Source organism: Bombina bombina, chromosome 11 (assembly GCF_027579735.1).
Source record: "Bombina bombina isolate aBomBom1 chromosome 11, aBomBom1.pri, whole genome shotgun sequence".
NCBI classification, from domain to species: domain Eukaryota; kingdom Metazoa; phylum Chordata; class Amphibia; order Anura; family Bombinatoridae; genus Bombina; species Bombina bombina.
In genome coordinates this window covers 38,049,680-38,076,929 of record NC_069509.1, presented here as the reverse complement: position 1 = coordinate 38,076,929, position 27,250 = coordinate 38,049,680, and the positions used below count along the sequence as shown (strand labels likewise).

The window sequence follows — 27,250 nt, the reverse complement described above, 5'->3', positions numbered from 1 at the left end:
GACAGTGGAACTACAGATCAAAACCTTTTGAAAATTGTATTTTATTTTTTATTTTCACACTTAATTGCTTCTCTACATCATGTCCCCAACATATGCCCTGGATCACATTTATCAATAATTCTTCTGCAAATGAACCCCAATCCCAGCTGACCTTCAATTTAAAATGATAAACCCCTTGCTTGTGTGTACCTACATATCCAAAACAATTTAGTATATCACTTTCTATATTGGAAGGTTTCTATCATATCAATCTCCTGTGTCTCGTCCCTTCAAGCTATATTGAGATTTGTTTTAACAATTCTTAGTACATTTATAGCTTTATGGAATACAGTATACAAAAAAAGTAAGCAACATTCTACGCGAGTTTTGATTAGTGATGTATAACGTAACGTAGGTCCTTAAAAGGATTCTAAACCCAATTTTTTTCCTTTCATGATCAGAGAGAACATGCAATTTTAAACAACTTTCTAATTTAATACTATTATCAATTTTTCTTCATTCTCTTGCTATTTTTATTTAAAAAGCAGGAATGTAACGCTTAAGAGCCGATCCATTTTAGGCTCAGCACCCTGGATAGCTCTTGCTTATTGGTGGCTACATTTAGCCACCAACCAGGTGCTGAACCAAAAATGGGCCGGCTCCTAATCTTACATTCTTGTTTTTTTCAAATAATGATTCCAAAACAATGACGAAAAATTGATAATAGGAGTAAATTAGAAAGTTACTTAAAATTGCTGCTCTATCTGAATCATGAAAGAAAATTTTTTTTATATAAGAACTTACCTGATAAATTTATTTATTTCATATTGGCAAGAGTCCATGAGCTAGTGACGTATGGGATATACAATCCTACCAGGAGGGGGAGAGTTTCCCAAACCTCAAAATGCCTACAAATACACCCCTCACCACACCCACAATTCAGTTTAACGAATAGCCAAGTAGTGGGGTGATAGAAAAAGGAGTAACAAGCATAAAAAAAGGAACTGGAAATATAATTGTGCTTTATACAAAAAAAAATAACCACCATAAAAGGGGTGGGTCTCATGGACTCTTGCCAATATGAAAGAAATGAATTTATCTGGTAAGTTGTTACATAAATTGTGTTTTCTTTTATGTAATTGGTAAGAGTCCATGAGATAATGATGTATGGGATAGTAATACCTAAGATGTGGAACTCCACAGAAGAGTCACTAGAGAGGGAGGGATAAAATAAAAACAGCCATTTTCCGCTAAAAATAAATAAATCCACAACCAAAAAAATAAGTTTTTCGCATAATTGAAAAGAAAAAACTTAAATCATAAGCAGAAGAATCAAACTGAAACAGCTGCCTGAAGAACTTTTCTACCAAAAACTGCTTCCGAAGAAGCAAATACATAAAAACGGTAGAATTTAGTAAATGTATGCAAAGAAGACCAAGTTGCTGCTTTGCAAATCTGATCAACTGAAGCTTCATTCTTAAGAGCCCACGAAGTGGAGACTGATCTAGTAGAATCAGCTGTGATTCTCTGAGCGGGGCCTGGCCTAACCTGACTCCAAATGTGTTTATTTATAAAATATTTTACCAGGAAGGATACATTGAGATTGCTCTCGTTTTCAAGTATGTCCTGGGTCCACAAAACATTGCATTGATACAATAGGGTACAATAAAATTAAAAAACAATAATAATACACAATGTATGCAAAAGTTTAACATAGAACAGGTAGGAAATATATAGTCAACCATGACAGGTGCATTCTGTTTTGAGGGAGGGATCTCTTAAAGGATATTAGGCTTGGGGAAGGTTTGAAAGTGTGCGGGAGGTCATTCCATAACTGTGGTGCTCTGTAGGAAAAGGAGGATCGAGCTGCTTTCTTTTTGTATTGAGGCAAGCTAAATAATGTACCGGTACTGGATCGGAGGTTATAGGAGGTGGGAATAGCCGGGGAGAGCCTTTTGCTCAGGTAGGGTGGGAGCTTCCCAGAAAGGCTCTTAAACACAAGGCAGGAAAGATGGAGGGTACGTCTGGATTCCAGCGTCAGCCAGTTTAGTTCTTTTAGCATGTCACAATGGTGGGTCCTGTAGTTACATTGTAGCACAAATCGGCAGAACGAGTTATACAATGTATTAAGTTTATTAAGGTGAGTTTGCGGTGCAGGTGCGTAGACTATGTCCCCGTAATCCATGATAGGCATCAGCATTTGCTGTACAATTTTTTCCTTTACTATAGGGCTGAGGCAAGATTTGTTTCTGTACAGGGCACCTAGTTTTGGATAAAGTTTAGATGCAAGTTTTTCTATGTGGAGGCCAAAAGATAGATTAGGGTCTAACAACATACCCAAGTATTTGAAAGAGTGGACTGCGGTCAGTGTGCAATTGGATTTTGTTTTGATGCGTAGATGGGAATTTTGTAATTTTTGTAATTTAGGTCCCATTCCAAAGATCATTGTGACAGTTTTGTCAGTGTTTAGGAAGAGTTTGTTTTTGAGATCCACTTTCCTACCTTTGTGAACTGGTCTTGGAGCACTGCTTCAAGCTGCGGCAGATCGGAATTGTTTGCATAGATTACTGTGTCATCTGCATACATGTGTACATTTGAGGATTTGCAGACATTAGGCAGATCATTTATCAATAATGTGAATAGTAGGGGGCCGAGAATGGAACCTTGGGGAACACAACACGTGACTGGGAGAGGCAGGGGGAGACACTGTCAGAAATGGAGACATAGTGTGATCGATCCGATACATATGATCGAAACCAGGTTAACGGACGATCAGCAATACCAGAGTTTTTTTAGTTTGAGCAGTAGTATGTCGTGGTCTACTGTGTCAAAGGCCTTTGCAAAATCAAGGAAAATAGCTCCAGTTAGGTCTTCTTGTTCCATGCCAATTTGGATGTTGTTGCAAACTTTTAGGAGGGCAGTTGTAGTGGAGTGATTTGGGCGAAAACCTGATTGATCAGGGGTCAGATAGTTAGAATGTTGGTAATACTCGCATAATTGCATATGGACGCATTTTTTTTCGAAGATTTTTGACAATACTGGGAGCAATGATATAGGGCGATAGTTAGAAACCAAGGTTAACTCCCCACTTTTATGAATAGGCACTACTCTTGCAGTTTTCCAGAGTTTGGGTATGTATCCAGACATCAAGGATTAGTTAATTAGGGTTGTGACAGGCTTACCAATTGCCGGCGCACTGAGCTTCAACAGCATTGCTGGGATTTGATCAGGTCCAGACTGGTTTTTCATTTTTAGATTATTAAAGTGTTTCTTAATGACAATGATGGGTACAGGTCTAAAATTGAACTTCTCTATATTGGGTCTTTGCTGTTTTAGTGGGGCCTGATCCACATTTGTAGTTTCAGGATGCGTGCCATTTATTAGTTTGTCAATCTTATTAGTTTGTCAATCAGGGTGGTGGAGCATCCGACAAAATTATTTTTTAAAGGCATTTGCTACTTCTAAGGGGAGTTGCAGGGTTTGGTTATCCACATTGACAGTGGAGGGTTAGGAGTGGATTGGTGGATTTTGTAAGTTATTTATGAGTTTCCAAAACTTTCTAGGGTTAGATATGTTATTGTTCAGATTTTCACAGAAATATTGGGCCTTGGCCAATTTTGTTTGTTTAGCGCATATATTTTGCCATTGTCTATATACACAGTGATCGTTCATAGAGCCAGTATGCTTGAACTTTGACCACAATGAATCCCGAAACTGGTACATTTGAGTGAGGTCAGCTGTGATCCAATTCAAGCGTGCTCCTTTTAGTCTCACCTTATGCAGCGGGGCATGTAAATTCCAAACTTGTAGGAGTTCAGACTGAAAGAATTCAACTGCAGAGTCTAGATCTGGGATTAAGTTTAATCTGTACCAGGGGAGGTTCTTGATGTCATTTAGAAATGATTGAAGATTACATTTTTTGAAGGACCTGGTGATTTTAACCTTGGGAGAGGATTTAGTTGCCTTTATTTTGCGCACGCAGTACACCAAGCAGTGGTCACTGAAATTGTTAGGGAGACCACCTGCCTCCTGGATTCGGTCGGGAGAAGTGGAGAGAATCCAGTCGAGCAGGGTATGATTATGGCTTTTGATGTTAATGCGAGTTGGGGAGGAGATTAATTGTGTTAGCTGCAAAGATTTAAACAGTGAGCAACAAATAAGCCTTATGAATCAAAAGCTTTAAAGGGACACTGAATTCGTGATTCAGATATAGCATGCAATTTTAAGCAACTTTCAAATTTACTCCTATTAACATTTTTCTTTGTTCCCTTGCTATCTTTATTTGAAAAGAAGGCATCTAAGTATTTTTTTTTTGGTTGAGAACTCTGGACAGCACTTTTTTATTGGTGGATGAATTTATTCACCAATCAGCAAGAACAACCCAGGTTGTTCAACAAAAATCGTCCGGCATCTAAACTTACATTCTTGCATTTCAAATAAAGATACCAAGAGAATGAAGAACATATGATAATAGGAGTAAATTAGAAAGTTGCTTAAAATGTCATGCTCTACCTGAATCACGAAAGAAAAAAAATAGTTTTCAGTGTCCCTTTAACCAAGATGAAAAGGAAATGGCAGAAGCTTTCTGGCCTTTCCTAGAACTGGAAACGACAACAAATAGACTAGAAGTCTTCCTGAAATCTTTAGTAGCTTCGACAAAATATTTCAAAGCTCTTACAACATCCAGAGAATGTAAGGATCTCTCCAAAGAATTCTCAGGATTAGGACACAAAGATGGAACAACAATTTCCCTATTAATGTTGCTAGAATTCACAACTTTAGGTAAAAATTTAAATGAAGTCCTCAAAACTGCTTTATCTTAAAAATAAGATAAAAATAAAAAATAAGAAAAGGAGACTCACAAGAGAGAGCAGATAATTCAGAAACTCTTCTAGCAGAGGAGATAACCAAAAGGAACAACACTTTCCAAGAAAGTATTTTAATGTCCAAAGAATGCATAGGCTCAAAAGGAGGAGCCTGTAAAGCTTTCAAAACCAAATTAAGACTCCAAGGAGGAGAGATTGATTTAATGACAGGCTTGATACGGACCAAAACCTGAACAAACCAGTGAATATCAGGAAGCTTAGCAATCTTTAGCAATCTTTCTGTGAAATAAAACAGAAAGAGCAGAGATTTTTCCCTTCAATGAACTTGCAGATAAACCTTTATCCAAACCGTCCTGAAGAAACAGTAAAATTCTAGGAATTCTAAAAGAATGCCATGAAATATAAGTCTTCCAAACTCGATAATAAATCTTCCTAGAAACAGATTTACGAGCCTGTAGCATAGTATTAATCACTGAGTCAGAGAAACCTCTATGACTAAGCACTAAGCGTTCAATTTCCATACCTATAAATTCAATGATTTGAGATCCTGATGGAAAAACGGTCCTTGAGACAGAAGGTCTGGTCTTAAAGGAAGTGGCCAAGGTTGACAACTGGACATCCGGACAAGGTCCGCATACCAGAACCTGTGAGGCCATGCTGGTGCTACCAGAAACACAAACAAATGTCCCATGATGATCTTGGAGATCACTCTTGGAAGATATAAGCAGGTTGGTAAAACCAAGGAACTGCTAACGCATCCACCGACTCCGCCTGAGGATCCCTGGACCTGGACAGGTACCTGGGAAGTTTCTTGTTTAGATGGGAAGCCATCAGATCTATTTCTGGAAGACCCCACATCTGAACAATCTGAAAAAAACACATCTGGATGGAGAGACCACTTATCTGGATGTAAAGTCTGACGGCTGAGATAATCCGCTTCTCAATTGTCTATACCTGGGATATGTACCGCAGAAATTAGACAAGAGCTGGTTTCCGCCCAAGGAAGCATCCGAGATACTTCTTTCATAGCTAGGGGACTGCGAGTCCCACCCTGATGATTGACATATGCCACAGTTGTGATATTGTCTGTCTGAAAACAAATGAATGGTTCTCTCTTCAACAGAGACCAAACCTGAAGAGCGAGCTCTGAAAATAGCAAAGAGTTCTAAAATATTGATTAGTAACCTCGCCTCTTGAGATTTCCAAACCCCTTGTGCTGTCAGAGATCCCCAGACAGCTCCCCAACCTGAAAGACTTGCATCTGTTGTGATTACAGTCCAGGTTGTACGAACAAAAGAGGCCCCTTGAATTATACGGTGGTGATTTAACCACTAAGTCAGAGAAAGTTGAAAATTGGGATTTAAGGATATTAATTGTGATATCTTTGTATAATCCCTGCACCACTGATTCAGCATACAAAGCTGGAGAGGTCTCATATGAAAACGAACAAAGGGGATCGCGTCCAATGCTGCTGTCATGAGACCTAAAACTTCCATGCACATAGCCACTGAAGGGAATGATTGAGACTGAAGGTTCTAACAGGCTGAAACCAATTTAATTTGTCTCTTTCCTGTTAGAGACAGAGTCATGGACACTGAATCTATCTGGAAACCTAAAAAGGTGACCCTTGTCTGAGGAATCAAGGAACTTTTTGGTAAATTGATACTCCAACCATGTCTTTGAAGAAACAACACTAGTTGATTTGTGTGAGATTCGGCAAAATGTAATGACTGAGCTAGTACCAAGATATCGATATCCAAATAAGGAAACAACGCAATACCCTGTTCTCTGATTACAGAGAGTAGGGCACCGAGAACTTTTGAAAAAATTATTGGAGCTGTCGCTAGGCCAAATGGAAGAGCGACAAATTGGTAATGCTTGTCTAGAAAAGAGAATCTCAGAAACCGATAGTGGTCTGGATGAATCGGAATTTGAAGATATGCATCCTGTAAGTCTATCGAGGACATATAATGACCTTGCTGAACAAAAGGCAGAATAGTCCTTATAGTCACCATTTTGAAAGTTGGAACTCTTACAAAACGGTTCAAAATTTTATGATCCAGAACTGGCCTGAATGAATTTTCTCTCTTTGGGACATTTAATAGATTTGAATAAAACTCCAGAACTTGTCCCTGAAAAGGAACTGGTATAATTACCCCTGAAAACTCTAGATCTGAAACACACTTGAGAAAAGCCTGAGCCTTCACTGGATTTGCTGGAACGTGTGAGAGTAAAAATCTTCTCACAGGAGGTCTTACTCTGAATCCTATTTGATACCCTTGAGACACATTGATTTTGGACAGAAACTACCCAAATGTTTTGGAAAAATTTTAATCTGCCCCCTACCAGCTGAGCTGGAATGAGGGCCGCACCTTCATGCAGACTTGGGGGCTGGCTTTGGTTTCTTAAAAGGCTTTGATTTATTCCAACTTGAAGAGGGTTTCCAATTGGAACCAGATTCTTTGGGGGAAAGGATTGGCTTTCTGTTCCTTATTCTGTCGAAAAGAACGAAAACAATTAGAAGCTTTAGATTTTTGAGATAAAAAAAACTCCCTCCCCCCAGTAACAGTTGAAATAATTGAATCCAACTGAGAACCAAATAAATTGTTACCTTGGAAAGAAAGATATAGTAATCTAGACTTAGATACCATGTCAGCATTCCAATATTTGAGCCACAAAGCTCTTCTAGCTAAAATAGCTAAAGACATAGATTTAACATCAATTTTGATGATATCAAAAATAGCATCACAAATAAAATGATTAGCATGTTGAAGCAAGAGAATAATGCTAGACAAATCAGGATCTGTTTCCTGTTGCGCTAAACTTTCCAACCAAAAAGTTGATGCAGCTGCATAGAAATGGCAGGCCTGAGAAGATAGCCAGAATATAAATAAGCTTTCCTTAGATAAGATTCAAGTTTCCTATCTAAAGGGTCCTTAAAGGAAGTACTATCTTCCATAATGATAGTAGTATGTTTGGCAAGTGTAGAGATAGCCCCATCAACTTTGGGGATTTTTTCCCAAAACTCCAATCTAATTGCTGGCAAAGGATACAACTTTAAAAACCTAGCAGAAGGAATAAAAGAAATGCCAGGCCTATTCCATTCCTTTGAAATCATATCAGAAATAGCATCAGGAACTGGAAAAATCTCTGGAGTAACCACAGGAGGTTTATAAACAGAATTTAAACATTTACTAGTTTTAATATCAAGAGGACTAGTTTCCTCAATATCCAAAGTAATCAACACCTCTTTTAACAAGGAACGAATATACTCCATCTTAAAGAGATAAGAAGATTTCTCAGTGTGAATATCTGAGGTAGGATCTTCTGAATCAGATAGACCCTCATCAGAGAAGGATAAATCAGTATGTTGTCGGTCATTTGAAATTTCATCAATTTATGAGAAGTTTTAAAAGACCTTTTACGTTTATTAGAAGGCGGAATAGCAGACAAAGCCTTCTGAATCGCATCAGCAATAAAATCTTTTATATTCACAGGGATATCATGTACATTAGATGTTGAAGGAACAACAGGCATTGTACTAGTACTGAAGGATACATTCTCTGCATGTAAAAGCTTATCATGACAACTGTTACATACTACCGCTGGAGATATAATCTGCGCTAACTTACAACAGATACACTTATCTTTGGCAGAACTGTTTTCGGGCAGCAGGAATCCAACAGGGGTTTTTGAGACAGGGTCAGATTGAGACATCTTGCAAATGTAAGAGAAAAAACAACATATAAAGCAAAATTATCAATTTCCTTATATGGCAGTTTCAGGAATGGGGAAAAATGCAAACAGCATAGCCCGCTGAACATAGAAAAAGGCAAGAGGCACATAGGAAGTGGGGTTTAAATAATCAAATTATTTGGCGCCAAGTATGACGCGCAACGCAAAATGAATTTTTTTGGCGCTAACAACATCCGGAAATGACACAACTCGCGTCATGGCAGACGCAACCTTGTGCAAGGAACCTGGCGTCAACTAAGGCGTCGGAAATGGCGAATTTGCGTCACCAAACGTACCTTCGTGCCAAAAAAAATAAAAAAATAAAATTCTCACGCCAAGAATGATGCAATAAATATTAGCATTTTGCGGCCTCGCAAGCCTAATTTTGCCTGCGAAATTAATGAAAACAGTCAATGTTGAAGAAAAGACTATACCCCAGGTAAGAAAAAATAACTTCATAAATATGTTTTCCCCATTTTGAAACTGATAGTCTGCAAAAGGAAATATACATAAACCTGACTCATGGCAAATATAAGTACAATACATATATTTAGAACTTTATATAAATACATAAAGTGCCAAACCATAGCTGAGTGTGTCTTAAGTAATGAAAACATACTTACCGAAAGACCCCCATCCCCATATAGCAGATAGCCAAACCAGTACTGAAACAGTTATCAGTAGAGGTAATGGAATATGAGAGTATATTGTCGATCTGAAAAGGGAGGTAGGAGATTAATCTCTACGACCGATAACAGAGAACCTATGAAAAGATTTCCCGCAAGGAAAACCATAGAATTCAATAGGTGATACTCCCTTCACATCCCTCTGACATTCACTGTACTCTGAGAGGAATCAGGCTTCAAAATGCTAAGAAGCGCATATCAAAGAAGAAAATCAAGCACAAACTTACTTCACCACCTCCATAGGAGGCAAAGTTTGTAAAACTGAATTGTGGGTGTGGTGAGGGGTGTATTTATAGGTATTTTGAGGTTTGGGAAACTTTGCCCCTCCTGGTAGGATTGTATATCCCATACGTCACTAGCTCATGGACTCTTGCCAATTACATGAAAGAAATTTGGGTTTAGTATTTCTATAATTCCTTCTGCTCCTTCTATATAAGTGAGTAACCTGTTGGCTATCTCTTCTGCAACTATAAATTACCTAATAACCTTTCTGCTATTGTTGGTATCCTAAAAACATAATGTTGCTGTATTAAATTTTAAGTCCGTTCACGATTTCTTTACTTTCTAGTATATCTCTAATCATTTGGTGTTCGCCTCCAGGAATATCAGCTATGTAACGCATATTAGCATCACTAGAAAAAAGGATATATTTTCTATACAAGATTGTCAGCAATAATCCTCATCAGGGATGGACAAAAACTTTTGAGCTTGAAGACAGTTAGGTCTCTTAAGAGCAAAACAAATCTTTTACAAGCCAGTTTCATAAGATATAAATAAATAAATATTGATAGACAGAAACATAATTTTAGGATGACAGTCTCTCAGTGTATTTTCCAACTGCATCTGTTATATGTAAAACAAAACAGGCCCAAGACTGTTTGTAATGTATTTCCTAATCCCCCTCCCCCCCCCCAGCGCACACACACACATATACATACACACATATATAAATACATACACACACATATATATAAATACATACACACACAGACATAAATACATACACACATGCATAAATACATACACACACAAATATATAAATACATACACAGGCACATACATACATAAATACATACAAACACATACATAAATACATACACACACAGGCACACATACTTAAATAAACACACACAAACATTAATACATACACACACACACAAATATATATTTCAATACATACACACACACAGGCACATACATACATACATAAATACACATACACACACAAACATATAAATACAGACACACAGGCACACACATACATACATAAATACTTACACATACATAAATACATACACACACACAAATAAATACATACTGTACACACACATACACATACATAAATACATACACATACATACATAAATACATACACACAGACATAAATACATACACACATGCATAAATACATACACACACAAATATATAAATACATACACAGGCACATACATACATAAATACATACAAACATTTACATAAATACATACACACACAGGCACACATACTTAAATAAACACACACAATCATTAATACATACACACACACATATATGTATTTCAATACATACACACACACACACACACGCACACACATACATACATAAATACACATACACACACAAACATAAATACAGACACACAGGCACACACATACATACATAAATACTTACACATACATAAATACATACACACACAAATAAATACATACTGTACACACACATACACATACATAAATACATACACACATACATAAATACATACACACACATACATACTACACATACACACACACATAAATACATACACAAACACACATAAATATATACATACACACACATACATACATGCACACATAAATACATACTATACACACACACATACATAAATACATACACACACAGATACATAAATACATACACAAACACAGACATATAAATAAATACATACACACACAGATACATAAATGCATACACAAACACACACACACACAAATAAATACATACTGTACACACACACACATACATAAATATATACACATACATACACACACATAAATACATACTATACACACACACATACATAAATACATACACACACAGATACATAAATACATACACAAACACACACACATAAATAAATACTGTAAACACACACACACACACACACAGGCACACACATACATACATAAATACACATACACACACAAACATATAAATACATACACAGACACACAGGCACACACATACATACATAAATACTTACACATACATAAATACATACACACACACAAAACATAATTTATGTAAGAACTTACCTGATAAATTAATTTCTTTCATATTAGCAAGAGTCCATGAGCTAGTGACGTATGGGATATACATTCCTACCAGGAGGGGCAAAGTTTCCCAAACCTCAAAATGCCTACAAATACACCCCTCACCACACCCACAAATCAGTTTAACGCATAGCCAAGAAGTGGGGTGATAAGAAAAAAGTGCGAAAGCATAAAAAATAAGGAATTGGAATAATTGTGCTTTATACAAAAAAATCATAACCACCACAAAAAAGGGTGGGCCTCATGGACTCTTGCTAATATGAAATAAATGAATTTATCAGGTAAGTTCTTACATAAATTATGTTTTCTTTCATGTAATTAGCAAGAGTCCATGAGCTAGTGACGTATGGGATAATGACTACCCAAGATGTGGATCTTCCACGCAAGAGTCACTAGAGAGGGAGGGATAAAATAAAGACAGCCAATTCCGCTGAAAATAATCCACACCCAAAATAAAGTTTAAATCTTATAATGAAAAAAACTGAAATTATAAGCAGAAGAATCAAACTGAAACAGCTGCCTGAAGTACTTTTCTACCAAAAACTGCTTCAGAAGAAGAAAACACATCAAAATGGTAGAATTTAGTAAAAGTATGCAAAGAAGACCAAGTTGCTGCTTTGCAAATCTGATCAACCGAAGCTTCATTCCTAAATGCCCAGGAAGTAGAAACTGACCTAGTAGAATGAGCTGTAATCCTTTGAGGCGGAGTTTTACCCGACTCGACATAAGCATGATGAATTAAAAATTTCAACCAAGATGCCAAAGAAATGGCAGAGGCCTTCTGACCTTTCCTAGAACCGGAAAAGATAACAAATAGACTAGAAGTCTTTCGGAAATTCTTAGTAGCTTCAACATAATATTTCAAAGCTCTAACTACATCCAAAGAATGCAATGATCTCTCCTTAGAATTCTTAGGATTAGGGCATAATGAAGGAACCACAATTTCTCTACTAATGTTGTTGGAATTCACAACCTTAGGTAAAAATTTAAAAGAAGTTCGCAACACCGCCTTATCCTGATGAAAAATCAGAAAAGGAGACTCACAAGAAAGAGCAGATAATTCAGAAACTCTTCTACCAGAAGAGATGGCCAAAAGAAACAAAACTTTCCAAGAAAGTAATTTAATGTCCAATGAATGCATAGGTTCAAACGGAGGAGCTTGAAGAGCCCCCAGAACCAAATTCAAACTCCAAGGAGGAGAAATTGACTTAATGACAGGTTTTATACGAACCAAAGCTTGTACAAAACAATGAATATCAGGAAGATTAGCAATCTTTCTGTGAAAAAGAACAGAAAGAGCAAAGATTTGTCCTTTCAAGGAACTTGCAGACAAACCTTTATCCAAACCATCCAGGAAAAATGATGAGATAGACACCAAGAAATGTAAGTCTTCCAGACTCTATAATATATCTTCCTAGATACAGATTTACGAGCCTGTAACATAGTATTAATCACAGAGTCAGAGAAACCTCTTTGACTAAGAATCAAGCGTTCAATCTCCATACCTTTAAATTTAAGGATTTGAGATCCTGATGGAAAAAAGGACCTTGCGACAGAAGGTCTGGTCTTAACGGAAGAGTCCACGGTTGGCAAGAGGCCATCCGGACAAGATCCGCATACCAAAACCTGTGAGGCCATGCTGGAGCCACCAGCAGAACAAACGAGCATTCCTTCAGAATCTTGGAGATCACTCTTGGAAGAAGAACTAGAGGCGGAAAGATATAGGCAGGATGATACTTCCAAGGAAGTGACAATGCATCCACTGCTTCCGCTTGAGGATCCCTGGATCTGGACAGATACCTGGGAAGTTTCTTGTTTAGATGAGAAGCCATCAGATCTATTTCTGGAAGTCCCCACATTTGAACAATCTGAAGAAATACCTCTGGGTGAAGAGACCATTCGCCCGGATGTAACGTTTGGCGACTGAGATAATCCGCTTCCCAATTGTCTATACCTGGGATATGAACCGCAGAAACTAGACAGGAGCTGGATTCCGCCCATACCAGTATTAGAGATACTTCTTTCATAGCCAGAGGACTGTGAGTCCCTCCTTGATGATTGATGTATGCCACAGTTGTGACATTGTCTGTCTGAAAACAAATGAACGATTCTCTCTTTAGAAGAGGCCATGACTGAAGAGCTCTGAAAATTGCACGGAGTTCCAAAATATTGATTGGTAATCTCACCTCCTGAGATCCCCAAACCCCTTGTGCTGTCAGAGACCCCCAAACAGCTCCCCAACCTGTCAGACTTGCATCTGTTGAAATTACAGTCCAGGTCGGAAGAACAAAAGAAGCCTCCTGAACTAAATGATGGAGATCTGTCCACCACGTCAGAGAGTGTTGTACAATCGGTTTTAAAGATATTAATTGAGATATCTTTGTGTAATCCCTGCACCACTGGTTCAGCATACAGAGCTGAAGAGGTCGCATGTGAAAACGAGCAAAGGGGATTGCGTCCGATGCAGCAGTCATAAGACCTAGAATTTCCATGCATAAGGCTACCGATTGTGATTGAAGGTTTCGACAAGCTGAGATCAATTTTAGACGTCTCTTGTCTGTCAGAGACAGAGTCATGGACGCTGAATCTATCTGGAAACCTAAAAAGGTTACCCTTGTCTGAGGAATCAATGAACTTTTTGGTAAATTGATCCTCCAACCATGATCTTGAAGAAACAACACAAGTCGATTCGTATGAGATTCTGCTAAATGTGAAGACTGAGCAAGTACCAAGATATCGTCCAAATAAGGAAATACCACAATACCCTGTTCTCTGATTACAGACAGAAGGGCACCGAGAACCTTTGTAAAAATTCTTGGAGCTGTTGCTAGGCCAAACGGCAGAGCCACAAACTGGTAATGCTTGTCCAGGAAAGAGAATCTCAGAAACTGATAGTGATCTGGATGAATCGGAATATGCAGATATGCATCCTGTAAATCTATTGTGGACTAATAATGCCCTTGCTGAACAAAAGGCAAGATAGTCCTTATAGTTACCATTTTGAATGTTGGTATCCTTACATAACGATTCAATATTTTTAGATCTAGAACTGGTCTGAAGGAATTCTCCTTCTTTGGTACAATGAAGCGATTTGAATAAAACCCCAGCCCCTGTTCCAGAACTGGAACTGGCATAATTACTCCAGCCAACTCTAGATCTGAAACACATTTCAGAAATGCTTGAGCCTTCGCTGGATTTAGTGGGACACGGGAAAGAAAAAATCTCTTTGCAGGAGGCCTTATCTTGAAGCCAATTCTGTACCCTTCTGAAACAATGTTTTGAATCCAAAGATTGTGAATTGAATTGATCCAAATTTCTTTGATAAATCGTAATCTGCCCCCTACCAGCTGAGCTGGAATGAGGGCCGCACCTTCATGTGGACTTGGGAGCTGGCTTTGGTTTTCTAAAAGTCTTGGATTTATTCCAGACTGGAGATGGTTTCCAAACTGATACCGCTCCTGTGGGTGAAGGATCAGGCTTTTGTTCCTTATTGTGACGAAAGGAACGAAAACGATTATTAGACCTAAATTTACCTTTAGATTTTTTATCCTGTGGTAAAAAAGTTCCTTTCCCTCCAGTAACAGTTGAGATAATAGAATCCAACTGAGAACCAAATAATTTATTACCCTGGAAAGAAAGGGAAAGCATAGTTGACTTAGAAGACATATCAGCATTCCAAGTTTTAAGCCATAAAGCTCTTGTAGCTAAAATAGCTAGAGACATATACCTGACATCAACTCTAATGATATCAAAGATGGCATCACAAATAAAATTATTAGCATGTTGAAGAAGATTAACAATGCTATGAGAATTATGATCTGTTACTTGTTGCGCTAAAGCTTCTAACCAAAAAGTTGAAGCTGCAGCAACATCCGCTAAAGATATATCAGGTCTAAGAAGATTACCTGAACATAAGTAAGCTTTTCTTAGAAAGGATTCAATCTTCCTATCTAAAGGATCCTTAAAGGAAGTACTATCTGCCGTAGGAATAGTAGTACGTTTAGCAAGAGTAGAGACAGCCCCATCAACTTTAGGGATTTTGTCCCAAAATTCTAATCTGTCAGATGGCACAGGATATAATTGCTTAAAACGTTTAGAAGGAGTAAATTAATTACCCAAATTATTCCATTCCCTGGAGATTACTTCAGAAATAGCATCAGGGACAGGAAAAACTTCTGGAATAACAACAGGAGATTTAAAAACCTTATTTAAACGTTTAGATTTAGTATCAAGAGGACCAGAATCCTCTATTTCTAATGCAATTAAGACTTCTTTAAGTAAAGAACGAATAAATTCCATTTTGAATAAATATGAAGATTTATCAGCATCAATCTCTGAGACAGAATCCTCTGAACTAGAGGAACCATTATCAGAATCAGAATGATGATGTTCATTTAAAAATTCATCTGAAAAATGAGAAGTTTTAAAAGACCTTTTACGTTTACTAGAAGGAGGAATAACAGACATAGCCTTCTTAATGGATTTAGAAACAAAATCTCTTATGTTAACAGGAACACTCTGAGTATTAGTGTTGACGGAACAGCAACAAGTAATGTAACATTACTAAAGGAAATATTATCTGCATTAACAAGTTTGTCATGACATTCATTACAAACAACAGCTGGAGGAACAGATACCACAAGTTTACAGCAGATACACTTAACTTTGGTAGATCCAGCACCAGGCAGCGTTTTTCCAGAAGTATCTTCTGACTCAGTGTCAATCTGGGACATCTTGCAATATGTAATAGAAAAAACAACATATAAAGCAAAATTGATCAAATTCCTTAAATGACAGTTTCAGGAATGGGAAAAAATGCCAGTGAACAAGCTTCTAGCAACCAGAAGCAATAAATAATGAGACTTAAATAATGTGGAGACAATAGTGACTCCCATATTTTTTAGCGCCAAAAAAGACGCCCACATTATTTGGCGCCTAAATGCTTTTGCCGCCAAAAATGACGCCACATCCGGAACGCCGACACTTTTGGCGCAAAAAAAACGTCAAAAATGACGCAACTTCCGGCGACACGTATGACGCCGGAAACAGAAAAAAAATTTTGCGCCAAAAAAATCCGCGCCAAGAATGACGCAATAAAATGAAGCATTTTCAGCCCCCGCGAGCCTAACAGCCAACAGGGGAAAAAAAAAAAAAAAAGTCAAATTTTAAGGTAAGAAAAAAATTGATTTATTCATATGCATTATCCCAAATATGAAACTGACTGTCTGAAATAAGGAACGTTGAACATCCTGAGTCAAGGCAAATAAATGTTTGAATACATATATTTAGAACTTTATATAAAAGTGCCCAACCATAGCTTAGAGTGTCACAGAAAAACATAATTTATGTAAGAACTTACCTGATAAATTCATTTCTTTCATATTAGCAAGAGTCCATGAGCTAGTGACGTATGGGATATACATTCCTACCAGGAGGGGCAAAGTTTCCCAAACCTTAAAATGCCTATAAATACACCCCTCACCACACCCACAATTCAGTTTAACGAATAGCCAAGAAGTGGGGTGATAAGAAAAAAGTGCGAAAGCATATAAAATAAGGAATTGGAATAATTGTGCTTTATACAAAAAAATCAAAACCACCACAAAAAAAGGGCGGGCCTCATGGACTCTTGCTAATATGAAAGAAATGAATTTATCAGGTAAGTTCTTACATAAATTATGTTTTCTTTCATGTAATTAGCAAGAGTCCATGAGCTAGTGACGTATGGGATAATGATTACCCAAGATGTGGATCTTTCCACACAAGAGTCACTAGAGAGGGAGGGATAAAATAAAGATAGCCAATTCCTGCTGAAAATAATCCACACCCAGAATAAAATTTTAATGAAAAAACATAAGCAGAAGATTCAAACTGAAACCACTGCCTGAAGTACGTTTCTACCAAAAACTGCTTCAGAAGAAGAAAATACATCAAAATGGTAGAATTTAGTAAAAGTATGCAAAGAGGACCAAGTTGCTGTTTTGCAAATCTGATCAACCGAAGCTTCATTCTTAAACGCCCAGGAAGTAGAAACTAACCTAGTAGAATGAGCTGTAATCCTTTGAGGCGGAGTGTTACCCGACTCAACATAGGCATGATGGAATAAAGATTTCAACCAAGATGCCAAAGAAATGGCAGAAGCTTTCCGGTCTTTTCTAGTACCGGAAAAGATGACAAATAGACTAGAAGTCTTTCGGAAAGACTTAGTAGCTTCAACATAATATTACAAAGCTCTAACAGCATCCAAAGAATGCAAGGACTTCTCCTTAGAATTCATAGGATTAGGACATAATGAAGGAACCACAATTTCTCTACTAATGTTGTTAGAATTCACAACCTTAGGAAAAAAATTCAAAAGAAGTTCGCAGCACCGCCTTATCCTGATGCAAAATCAGAAAAGGAGACTCACAAAAAAGAGTAGATAATTCAGAGACTCTTCTGGCAGAAGAGATGGCCAAAAGAAACAAAACTTTCCAAGAAAGTAATATAACGACCAAAGAATGCATGGGTTCAAAAGGAGGAGCTTGAAGAGCCCCCAGAACCAAATTCAAACTCCAAGGAGGAGAAATTGACTTAATGACAAGTTTTATACGAACCAAAGGTTGTACAAAACAATGAATATCAAGAAGATTAGCAATCCTTCTGTGAAAAAGAACAGAAAGAGCAGAGATTTGTCTTTCAAGAAACTTGCAGACAAACCTTTATCTAAACCATCCTGAAGAAATATAAGTCTTCCAGACTCTATAATATATCTCTCTAGATACAGATTTACGAGCCTGTCACATAGTATCAATCACAGAGTCAGAGAAACCTCTTTGACCAAGAATCAAGCGTTCAAACTCCACACCTTAAAATTAAGGTTTTGAGATCCTGATGGAAAAAAGAACCTTGAGACAGAAAGACTGGTCTTAACGGAAGAGTCCACAGCTGGCAAGAGGCCATCCGGACAAGATCCGCATACCAAAACCTGTGAGGCCATGCTGGAGCTACCAGCAGGACAAACGAGCATTCCTTTAGAATATTGGAGAATACCCTTGGAAGAAGAACTAGAGGCGGAAAGATATAGGCAGGATGACACTTGTAAGGAAGAGATAATGCATCCACTGCCTCCGCCCGAGGATCCCGGGATCCGGACAGATACCAGGGAAGTTTCTTGTTTAGATGAGAAGCCATCAGATCTATTTCTGGGAGTTCCCACATTTGAACAATCTGAGGAAATACCTCTGGGTGAAGACCATTCGCCCAGTTGCAACGTTTGGCGACTGAGATAATCCGCTTTCCAATTGTCCATACCTGGGAAATGAACCGCAGAGATTAGACAGGAGCTGGATTCCGCCCAAACCAAAATTCGAGATACTTCTTTCATAGCCAGAGGACTGTGAGTCCCTCCTTGATGATTGATGTATGCCACAGTTGTGACATTGTCTATCTGAAAACAAATGAACAACTCTCTCTTCAGAAGAGGCCAAGACTGAAGAGCTCTGAAAATTGCACGGAGTTCCAAAATATTGATCGGAAATCTCACCTCCTGAGATTCCCAAACCCCTTGTGCCGTCAGATACCCCCACACAGCTCCCCAACCTGTAAGACTTGCATCTGTTGAGATTATAGTCCAGGTCGGAAGAACAAAGAAGCCCCCTGAACTAAACGATGGTGATCTGTCCACCATGTCAGAGAGTGTCGTATAATCGGTTTAAAGATATTAATTTAGATATCTTTGAGTAATCCCTGCACCATTGGTTCAGCATACAGAGCTGAAGAGGTCGCATGTGAAAACGAGCAAAGGAGATCGCATCTGATGCGGCAGTCCTAAGACCTAAAATTTCCATGCATAAGGCTACCAAAGGAAATGATTGTGACTGAAGGTTTTGACAAGCTGATATCAATGTTAAACTTCTCTTGTCTGACAAGGACAGAGTCATAGACACTGAATCTATTCTAGAAACCTAAAAAGGTTACCCTTGTCTGAGGAATCAATTAACTGATTGGTAAATTGATCCTCCAACCATGAACTTGAAGAAACAACACAAGTCGATTCGTATGAGATTCTTCGAAAATGAGAAGACTGAGCAAGTACCCAGATATCGTCCAATAAGGAAATACCAAAACCCTGTTCTCTGATTACAGAAAGAAGGGCACCGAGAACCTTTGAAAAAAATTCTTGGAACTGAGGCTAGGCCAAACGGTAGAGCCACAATACTGGTAATGCTTGTCTAAAAAGAGAATCTCAGACACTAAAAGTGATCTGGATGAATCGGAATATGCAGATACACATCCTGTAAATCTATTGTAGACATATAATGCCCTTGCTAAACAAAAGGCAGGACAGTCCTACAGAAACCATCTTGAATGTTGGTATCCTTACATAACGATTCAATATTGATAGATCCGGAACTGGTCTGAAGGAATTGACCTTCTTTGGTACAATGAAGAGATAAAATAAAACCCCAGCCCCTGTTCCAGAACTGGAACTGGCATAATTACTCCAGCCAACTCTAGATCTGAAACACATTTCAGAAATGCTGAGCCTTTGCTGTGTTAACTGGGACACGGGAAAGAAAAAAATCTCTTAGCAGGAGGCCTTAACTGAAGCCAATTCTGTACCTTTCTGAAACAATGTTCTGAAACCAGAAATTGAGAACGGAATTGATCAAAATTTCTTTGAAGAAAACGTAATCTGCCCCATACCAGCTGAGCTGGAATAAGGTCCGCACCTTCATGGGTACTTAGGAGCTGGCTATAGGTTTTCTATAAGGCTTGGATATATTTCAAACTGGAAATAGTTTCCAAACTGATACCGCTCCTGAGGATGAAGGATCAGGCTTTTGTTCCTTATTGTGAGGAAAGGAACGAAAATGATTATTAGACCTAAATTTACCTTAGATTTTTAATCCTTTGGTAAAAAAGTTCCCTTCCTTCCAGAAACAGTTGAGATAATAATTTATTATCCTGGAAAGAAAGGGAAGGCAAAGTTGACTTAGAAGACATATCAGCATTCCAAGTTTAATCCATAAAGCTTTTCTAGCTAAAATAGCTAGAGACATATACCTGACTTCAATTCTAATGATATCAAAAGATGGTATCACCAATAAAATTATTAGCATGTTATAGAATAATAATAATGCTATAAAATTATAATCTGTTACTTGTTGCGCTAAAGCTTCTAACCAAAAAGTTGAAGCTGCAGCAACATCCGCTAAAAATATAGCAGGTCTAAGAAGATTACCTGAACATAAGTAAGCTTTTCTTAGAAAGGATTCAATTTTCCTATCTAAAGGATCCTTAAATGAATTACTATCTGCCGTAGGAATAGTAGCACATTTAGCAGGAGTAGAGACAGCCCCATAACCTTAGGGATTTTGTCCCAAAAAAACTCTAATCTGTCAGATGGCACAGGATATAATTGCTTAAACGTTTAGAAGGAGTAAAAGAATTACCCAAATTATTCCATTCCCTGGAAATTACTTCAGAAATAGCATCAGGGAGATTAAACACTTCTGGAATAACTACAGGAGATTTAAAAACCTTATTTAAACGTTTAGATTTAGTATCAAGAGGACCAGAATCCTCTATTTCTAATGCAATTAATACTTCTTTAAATAAAAAACGAATAAATTCCATCTTGAACAAATACAAAGATTTATCAGCATCAACCTCTGAGACAGAAACCTCTGAACCAGAAGAACCATTATCAGTATCAGAATGATGATGTTCATTTAAAAATTCATCTGAAAAAAGAGAAGTTTTAAAAGACTTTTATGTAAACTAGAAGGAGAAATAACAGACATAGCCTTCTTAATGGATTTAAAAAATAAAATCTCTTATGTTTATCAGGAACACTCTGAAAATTAGATGTTGACGGAACAGCAACAGGTAATGTAACAGTACTAAAGGAAATTTTATCTGCATTAATAAGTTTGTCATGACATGCAATACAAACAACAGCTGGAGAAACAGATACCAAAAATTATAGCAGATACACTTAGCTTGGTAGCTCCAGCACTAGACAGCGATTTTCCCGTAGTATCTTCTGACTCAGATGCAACGTGAGACATCTTGCAATATGTAAGAGAAAAAACAACATATAAAGCAAAATTGATCAAATTCCTTAAATGACAGTTTCAGGAATGGGAAAAAATGCCAAAGAACAAGCTTCTAGCAACCAGAAGCAATGAAAAAATAAGACTTAAATAATGTGGAGACAAAAGCGACGCCCTTATTTTTTAGCGCCAAATAAGACGCCCACATTATTTGGCGCCTAAATGCTTTTGGCGCCAAAAATGACGCCACATCCGGAACGCCAAAATTTTTGGCGCAAAATAACGTCAAAAAATGACGCAACTTCCGGCGACACGTATGACGCCGGAAACGGAAAAGAATTTTTGCGCCAAAAAAGTCCGCGCCAAAAATGACGCAATAAAATGAAGCATTTTCAGCCCCCGCGAGCCTAACAGCCCACAGGAAAAAAAGAGTCAAATTGAAGGTAAGAAAAAATGATTAATTCAAATGCATTATCCCAAATATGAAACTGACTGTCTGAAAAATAAGGAAAGTTGAACATTCTGAGTCAAGGCAAATAAATGTTTGAATACATATATTTAGAACTTTATAAACAAAGTGCCCAACCATAGCTTAGAGTGTCACAGAAAATAAGATTTACTTACCCCAGGACACTCATCTACATGTTTTTAGAAAGCCAAACCAGTACTGAAACGAGAATCAGCAGAGGTAATGGTATATATAAGAGTATATCGTCGATCTGAAAAGGGAGGTAAGAGATGAATCTCTACGACCGATAACAGAGAACCTATGAAATAGACCCCGTAGAAGGAGATCACTGCATTCAAATAGGCAATACTCTCCTCACATCCCTCTGACATTCACTGCACGCTGAGAGGAAAACCCGGCTCCAACTTGCTGCGGAGCGCATATCAACGTAGAATCTAGCACAAACTTACTTCACCACCTCCATCGGAGGCAAAGTTTGTAAAACTGAATTGTGGGTGTGGTGAGGGGTGTATTTATAGGCATTTTAAGGTTTGGGAAACTTTGCCCCTCCTGGTAGGAATGTATATCCCATACGTCACTAGCTCATGGACTCTTGCTAATTACATGAAAGAAATAAGACTTACTTACCCCAGGACACTCACACTCATCTACATGTAGTAGAAAGCCAAACCAGTACTGAAACGAGAATCAGTAGAGGTAATGGTATATATAAGAGTATATCGTCGATCTGAAAAGGGAGGTAAGAGATGAATCTCTACGACCGATAACAGAGAACCTATGAAATAGACCCCGTAGAAGGAGATCATTGAATTCACATAGGCAATACTCTCCTCACATCCCTCTGACATTCACTGCACGCTGAGAGGAAAACCGGGCTCCAACCTGCTGCGGAGCGCATATCAACGTAGAATCTAGCACAAACTTACTTCACCACCTCCATAGGAGGCAAAGTTTGTAAAACTGATTTGTGGGTGTGGAGAGGCGTGTATTTGTAGGCATTTTGAGGTTTGGGAAACTTTGCCCCTCCTGGTAGGAATGTATATCCCATACGTCACTAGCTCATGGACTCTTGCTAATTACATGAAAGAAATAAATACATACTGTACACACACACACACACACACATAAATACATACACACACACACACACACATACATAAATACATACACATATACAAAAATACATACACACACACATAAATACATACACACACAGATAAATACATACACAAACACACACACACATAAATAAATACATACTGTACACACACACACACATATGCGTAAATACATACACACACACTTCAATTTACAGCATATCAGCTTCATTTTCTAATGACTTTTCACTTTTTTTTGGTATCAGAGGCACATATCCCCCCCAGTTAATGATTTTCCATTCAAATAATCCTCCTTGGGAATGTGGCCCACAGTGGTAATAAATATTTCAGCTAAAATGTCACCATGCTCACAACGTGGCTGCATTTCTCAGGTACAGTAATAGTGTAGGAAATATTGCAGCCAGGTGGAAACGTCAGGGAAGTCAAAATTACGATTTCATGATTCAGATGGAGAATACACAATTAAAGAGCTTTCCCATTTATTTCTATTATGAAGGTTACCTCATTCTTTCGACAAAACGTAGCTACTTTCCATTAGAGCATACTGAGGTAGCTATGTTTCAGTCTGGAAACTGCAGTAGACTCAGATGCAAACAAAAATATTGCTATAGTTATCCAGTAGTATACTCTAATTGTTAATACTGGGCGGCTGAACTTGCAGACCAAAATAATATTACTTTGAGAAGTAAATGCCTAAAAGTCATATCTAACGCAGCCAGACAGGCGCTCCTCTGTGTGAAAATAACCGTAAGCTGCTGCATGCTTTGCCTGATAAATATCACTCTGTTTACAACCCAGTGTGTGTTTAAGTTTGCATGTGTGCATGTAGGTGTGTGTGAGTGTGTATATGTGTGCGTATGTGTGCAAATGTGCATTGCCTGATAAATATCCCTCTGTTTACAACCCAGTGTGTGTTTAAGTTTGCATGTGTGCGTGTAGGTGTGTGTGAGTGTGTATATGTGTGCGTATGTGTGCAAATGTGCTTTGCCTGATAAATATCACTCTGTTTACAACATAGTCTGTGTGCGTAGGTGTTTTTGTGTTTGTGAGTGTATGTGTGTAGGTGTGAGTGCGTATGTGTGGGTGTGAGTATGTTTGGATGTGTGTAGGTGTGTCTGCGTATATGTGTGTGTTTATATAGGTGTGTGCGTATGTGTGTGACTGCGTATATGTATGCAAGTGTTTGTGTATTTGTTTATGTGTAGATGTATGCATGTATGTGTGTCAGTGCATGTGTGTATGTATGTGTGTACGTGTGTATGTATGTGTGTACGTGTGCCTGTGTGTGTGTGCGTATATGTGTATGCACATATGTGTGTGTACATGTGCGTATGTGTGTATAGGTGTGTGTACGCATGTGTGTCAGTGCATGTGTGTGTGTAAGTGTGCGTATGTGTATGCGTGTGTGTATAGGTGTGTGTACGCATTTGTGTCAGTGCATATGTGTGTGTGTTTATGTATAGGTGTGTTTGGATGTGTGTGTACATATGTGTGTACGTGTGCATGTGTGTGTAAGTGTGCGTAAGTGTGCGTAGGCGTATGTGTGTATAGGTGTGTGTGTACGCATTTGTGTCAGTGCATATGTTTGTGTGTTTTTGTATAGGTGTGTATAAAGATGTGTGTGTACGTATGTGTGTACGTGTGCATATGTGTGTATAGGTATGTGTGTACGCATTTGTGTCAGTGCATATGTGTGTGTGTTTATGTATAGGTGTGTTTGGATGTGTGTGCATGTATGTGTGTACGTGTGCATATGTGTGTATAGGTATGTGTGTATAGGTGTGTGTACGCATTTGTGTCAGTGCATATGTTTGTGTGTTTTTGTATAGGTGTGTATAAAGATGTGTGTGTACGTATGTGTGTACGTGTGCATATGTGTGTATAGGTATGTGTGTATAGGTGTGTGTACGCATTTGTGTCAGTGCATATGTGTGTGTGTTTATGTATAGGTGTGTTTGAAAGTGTGTGTACGTATGCATAGGTGTGTATAGGTATGTGTGTATAGGTGTGTGTACACATTTGGGCCAGTGCATATGTGTGTGTTTATGTATAGGTGTGTTTGGATGTGTGTGTACGTATGTCTGTACGTGTGCATATGTGTGTATAGGTGTGTGTACGCATGTGTTTTTGAGTGCATATGTGTGTGTGCGCATGTGTGTGTGCGCATGTGTGTGTAAGTGTGCGTATGCGTATGTGTGTATAGGTGTGTGTACGCATGTGTGTCAGTGCGTATGCGTATGATACTATGTGTGTATAGGTGTGTACGCATGTGTTTTTGAGTGCATATGTGTGTGCGCGCGTATGCATATGTGTGTATAGGTGTGTGCGCATTTGTGTCAGTGCATAGGTTTGTGTGTTTATGTATAGGTGTGTTTGGATGTGTGTGTACGCATGTGTGTCAGTGCGTATGCGTATGATACTATGTGTGTATAGGTGTTTGTATGCATGTGTGTCAGTGCGCATGCGTATGATACTATGTGTGTACAGGTGTGTGTATGCATGTGCTATTACATTAGTAGTTCCTTGACACTGGTAATCATTAAAGGTCACTGTACATTTTACTGTGTGCATATGTGGTTCCTGGAGATGCCTATGCACTCCAGCCATAAGAATGGACCTTTAACCACTGCACCTAAGCTTGCCTCCTTTTTCTATCACCCCCTCTACATACTAAGCTTTTATAGAGGTCCTCAATTTACTTGGTAATGTTACACCTTAACCCAATAGCTGCCAGGGAAAGTTGCAACACTCTGCATTTATAGCCAAGCGTTAAACTGTATTATCTTAAGTACCATGTACTCTCTGTACAACCTGTATGGCACTACAGAAACTGATGGAGTTTATAAACAAAAAATAATAGTGTGTCTGTCAGAACTTACTCCCGTAATTAACGACACAGCACACAATGATGATCAAAGCTCCGCCCACTAATGCCACTATGCTCAGAAGTTTAGCCACACGGCCCAGTCTGAGAGCTCCATCCACATCTCCCTGCTGCAGGCTGTTACGGGACTGAAAAAGAGAGAGTGACAGTTAGTAAAGTGCGAATACCAGAGACCAGGAGGATGAGTGTGTGTGAGAGAGAGGAGGATGCGTGTGTGTGAGAGAGAGAGAGAGAGAGAGAGAGAGGAGGATGTGAGTGAGTGAGAGAGAGAGAGGAGGATGTGTGTGTGAGAGAGAGAGAGAGAGAGAGAGAGAGAGAGAGAGAGAGAGAGAGAGAGAGAGAGAGAGAGAGAGGGAGGAGGAGGATGTGTGTGTGTGAGAGTGGAGGATGTGTGTGTGTGTGAGAGGAGGATGTGAGAGAGAGAGAGAGAGAGAGAGAGAGGAGGATGTGTGTGTGTGTGAGAGAGAGAGGATGTGTGTATGAGAGAGAGAGAGAGAGAGAGAGAGGAGGATGTGTGTGTGAGAGAAAGAGAGAGAGGAGGATGTGTGTGTGAGAGAGAGAGAGGATGTGTGTGTGAAAGAGAGAGAGAGAGAGAGAGAGATAGGAGGATGTGTGTGTGAGAGAGAGAGAGAGAGAGAGAGAGGAGGATGTGTGTGAGAGAGAGAGGAGGATGTGTGAGAGAGAGAGAGGAGGATGTGTGTGTGTGAGAGAGAGAGAGAGAGAGAGAGAGAGAGAGAGAGAGAGAGAAAGAGAGAGAGAGAGAGAGGAGGGTGTGTGTGTGTGTGTGAGAGAGAGAGGAGGATGTGTGTGAGAGAGAGAAGAGGATGTGTGTGAGAGAGAGAAGAGGATGTGTGTGAGAGAGGAGGATGTGTGTGTGTGTGGGAGAGAGAGAGAGAGAGAGAGAGAGGAGGATGTGTGTGAGAGAGAGAGAGAGAGAGAGAGAGAGAGAAGGGTGTGTGTGCGTGAGAGAGAGAGAAGAGGATGTGTGTGTGTGTGAGAGAGAGAGGAGGATGTGTGTGTGTGTGTGAGAGAGAGAGAGAGAGAGAGAGAGAGAAGAGGATGTGTGTGTGTGTGAGAGAGAGAGAGAGAGAGAGAGAGAGAGGAGGATGTGTGTGTGTGAGAGAGAGAGAGAGAGAGAGAGAGAGAGAGGATGTGTGTGTGTGAGAGAGAGAGAGAGATCGG

At 38.7% G+C, this 27,250-nt stretch overlaps 1 long non-coding RNA gene across 1 annotated transcript in view; it reads right to left on the bottom strand.

The window, feature by feature from the left end:
- LOC128642275 (uncharacterized) overlaps positions 1 to 26,232 on the bottom strand; it is a 50,698-nt gene extending 24,466 nt beyond the window's left edge. The window contains exon 1 of the long non-coding RNA XR_008399639.1: positions 26,064 to 26,232. This is a non-coding gene — a long non-coding RNA (uncharacterized LOC128642275). The remainder of the gene's footprint in view (positions 1 to 26,063) is intronic.
- Positions 26,233 to 27,250: the final 1,018 nt, after the last annotated feature.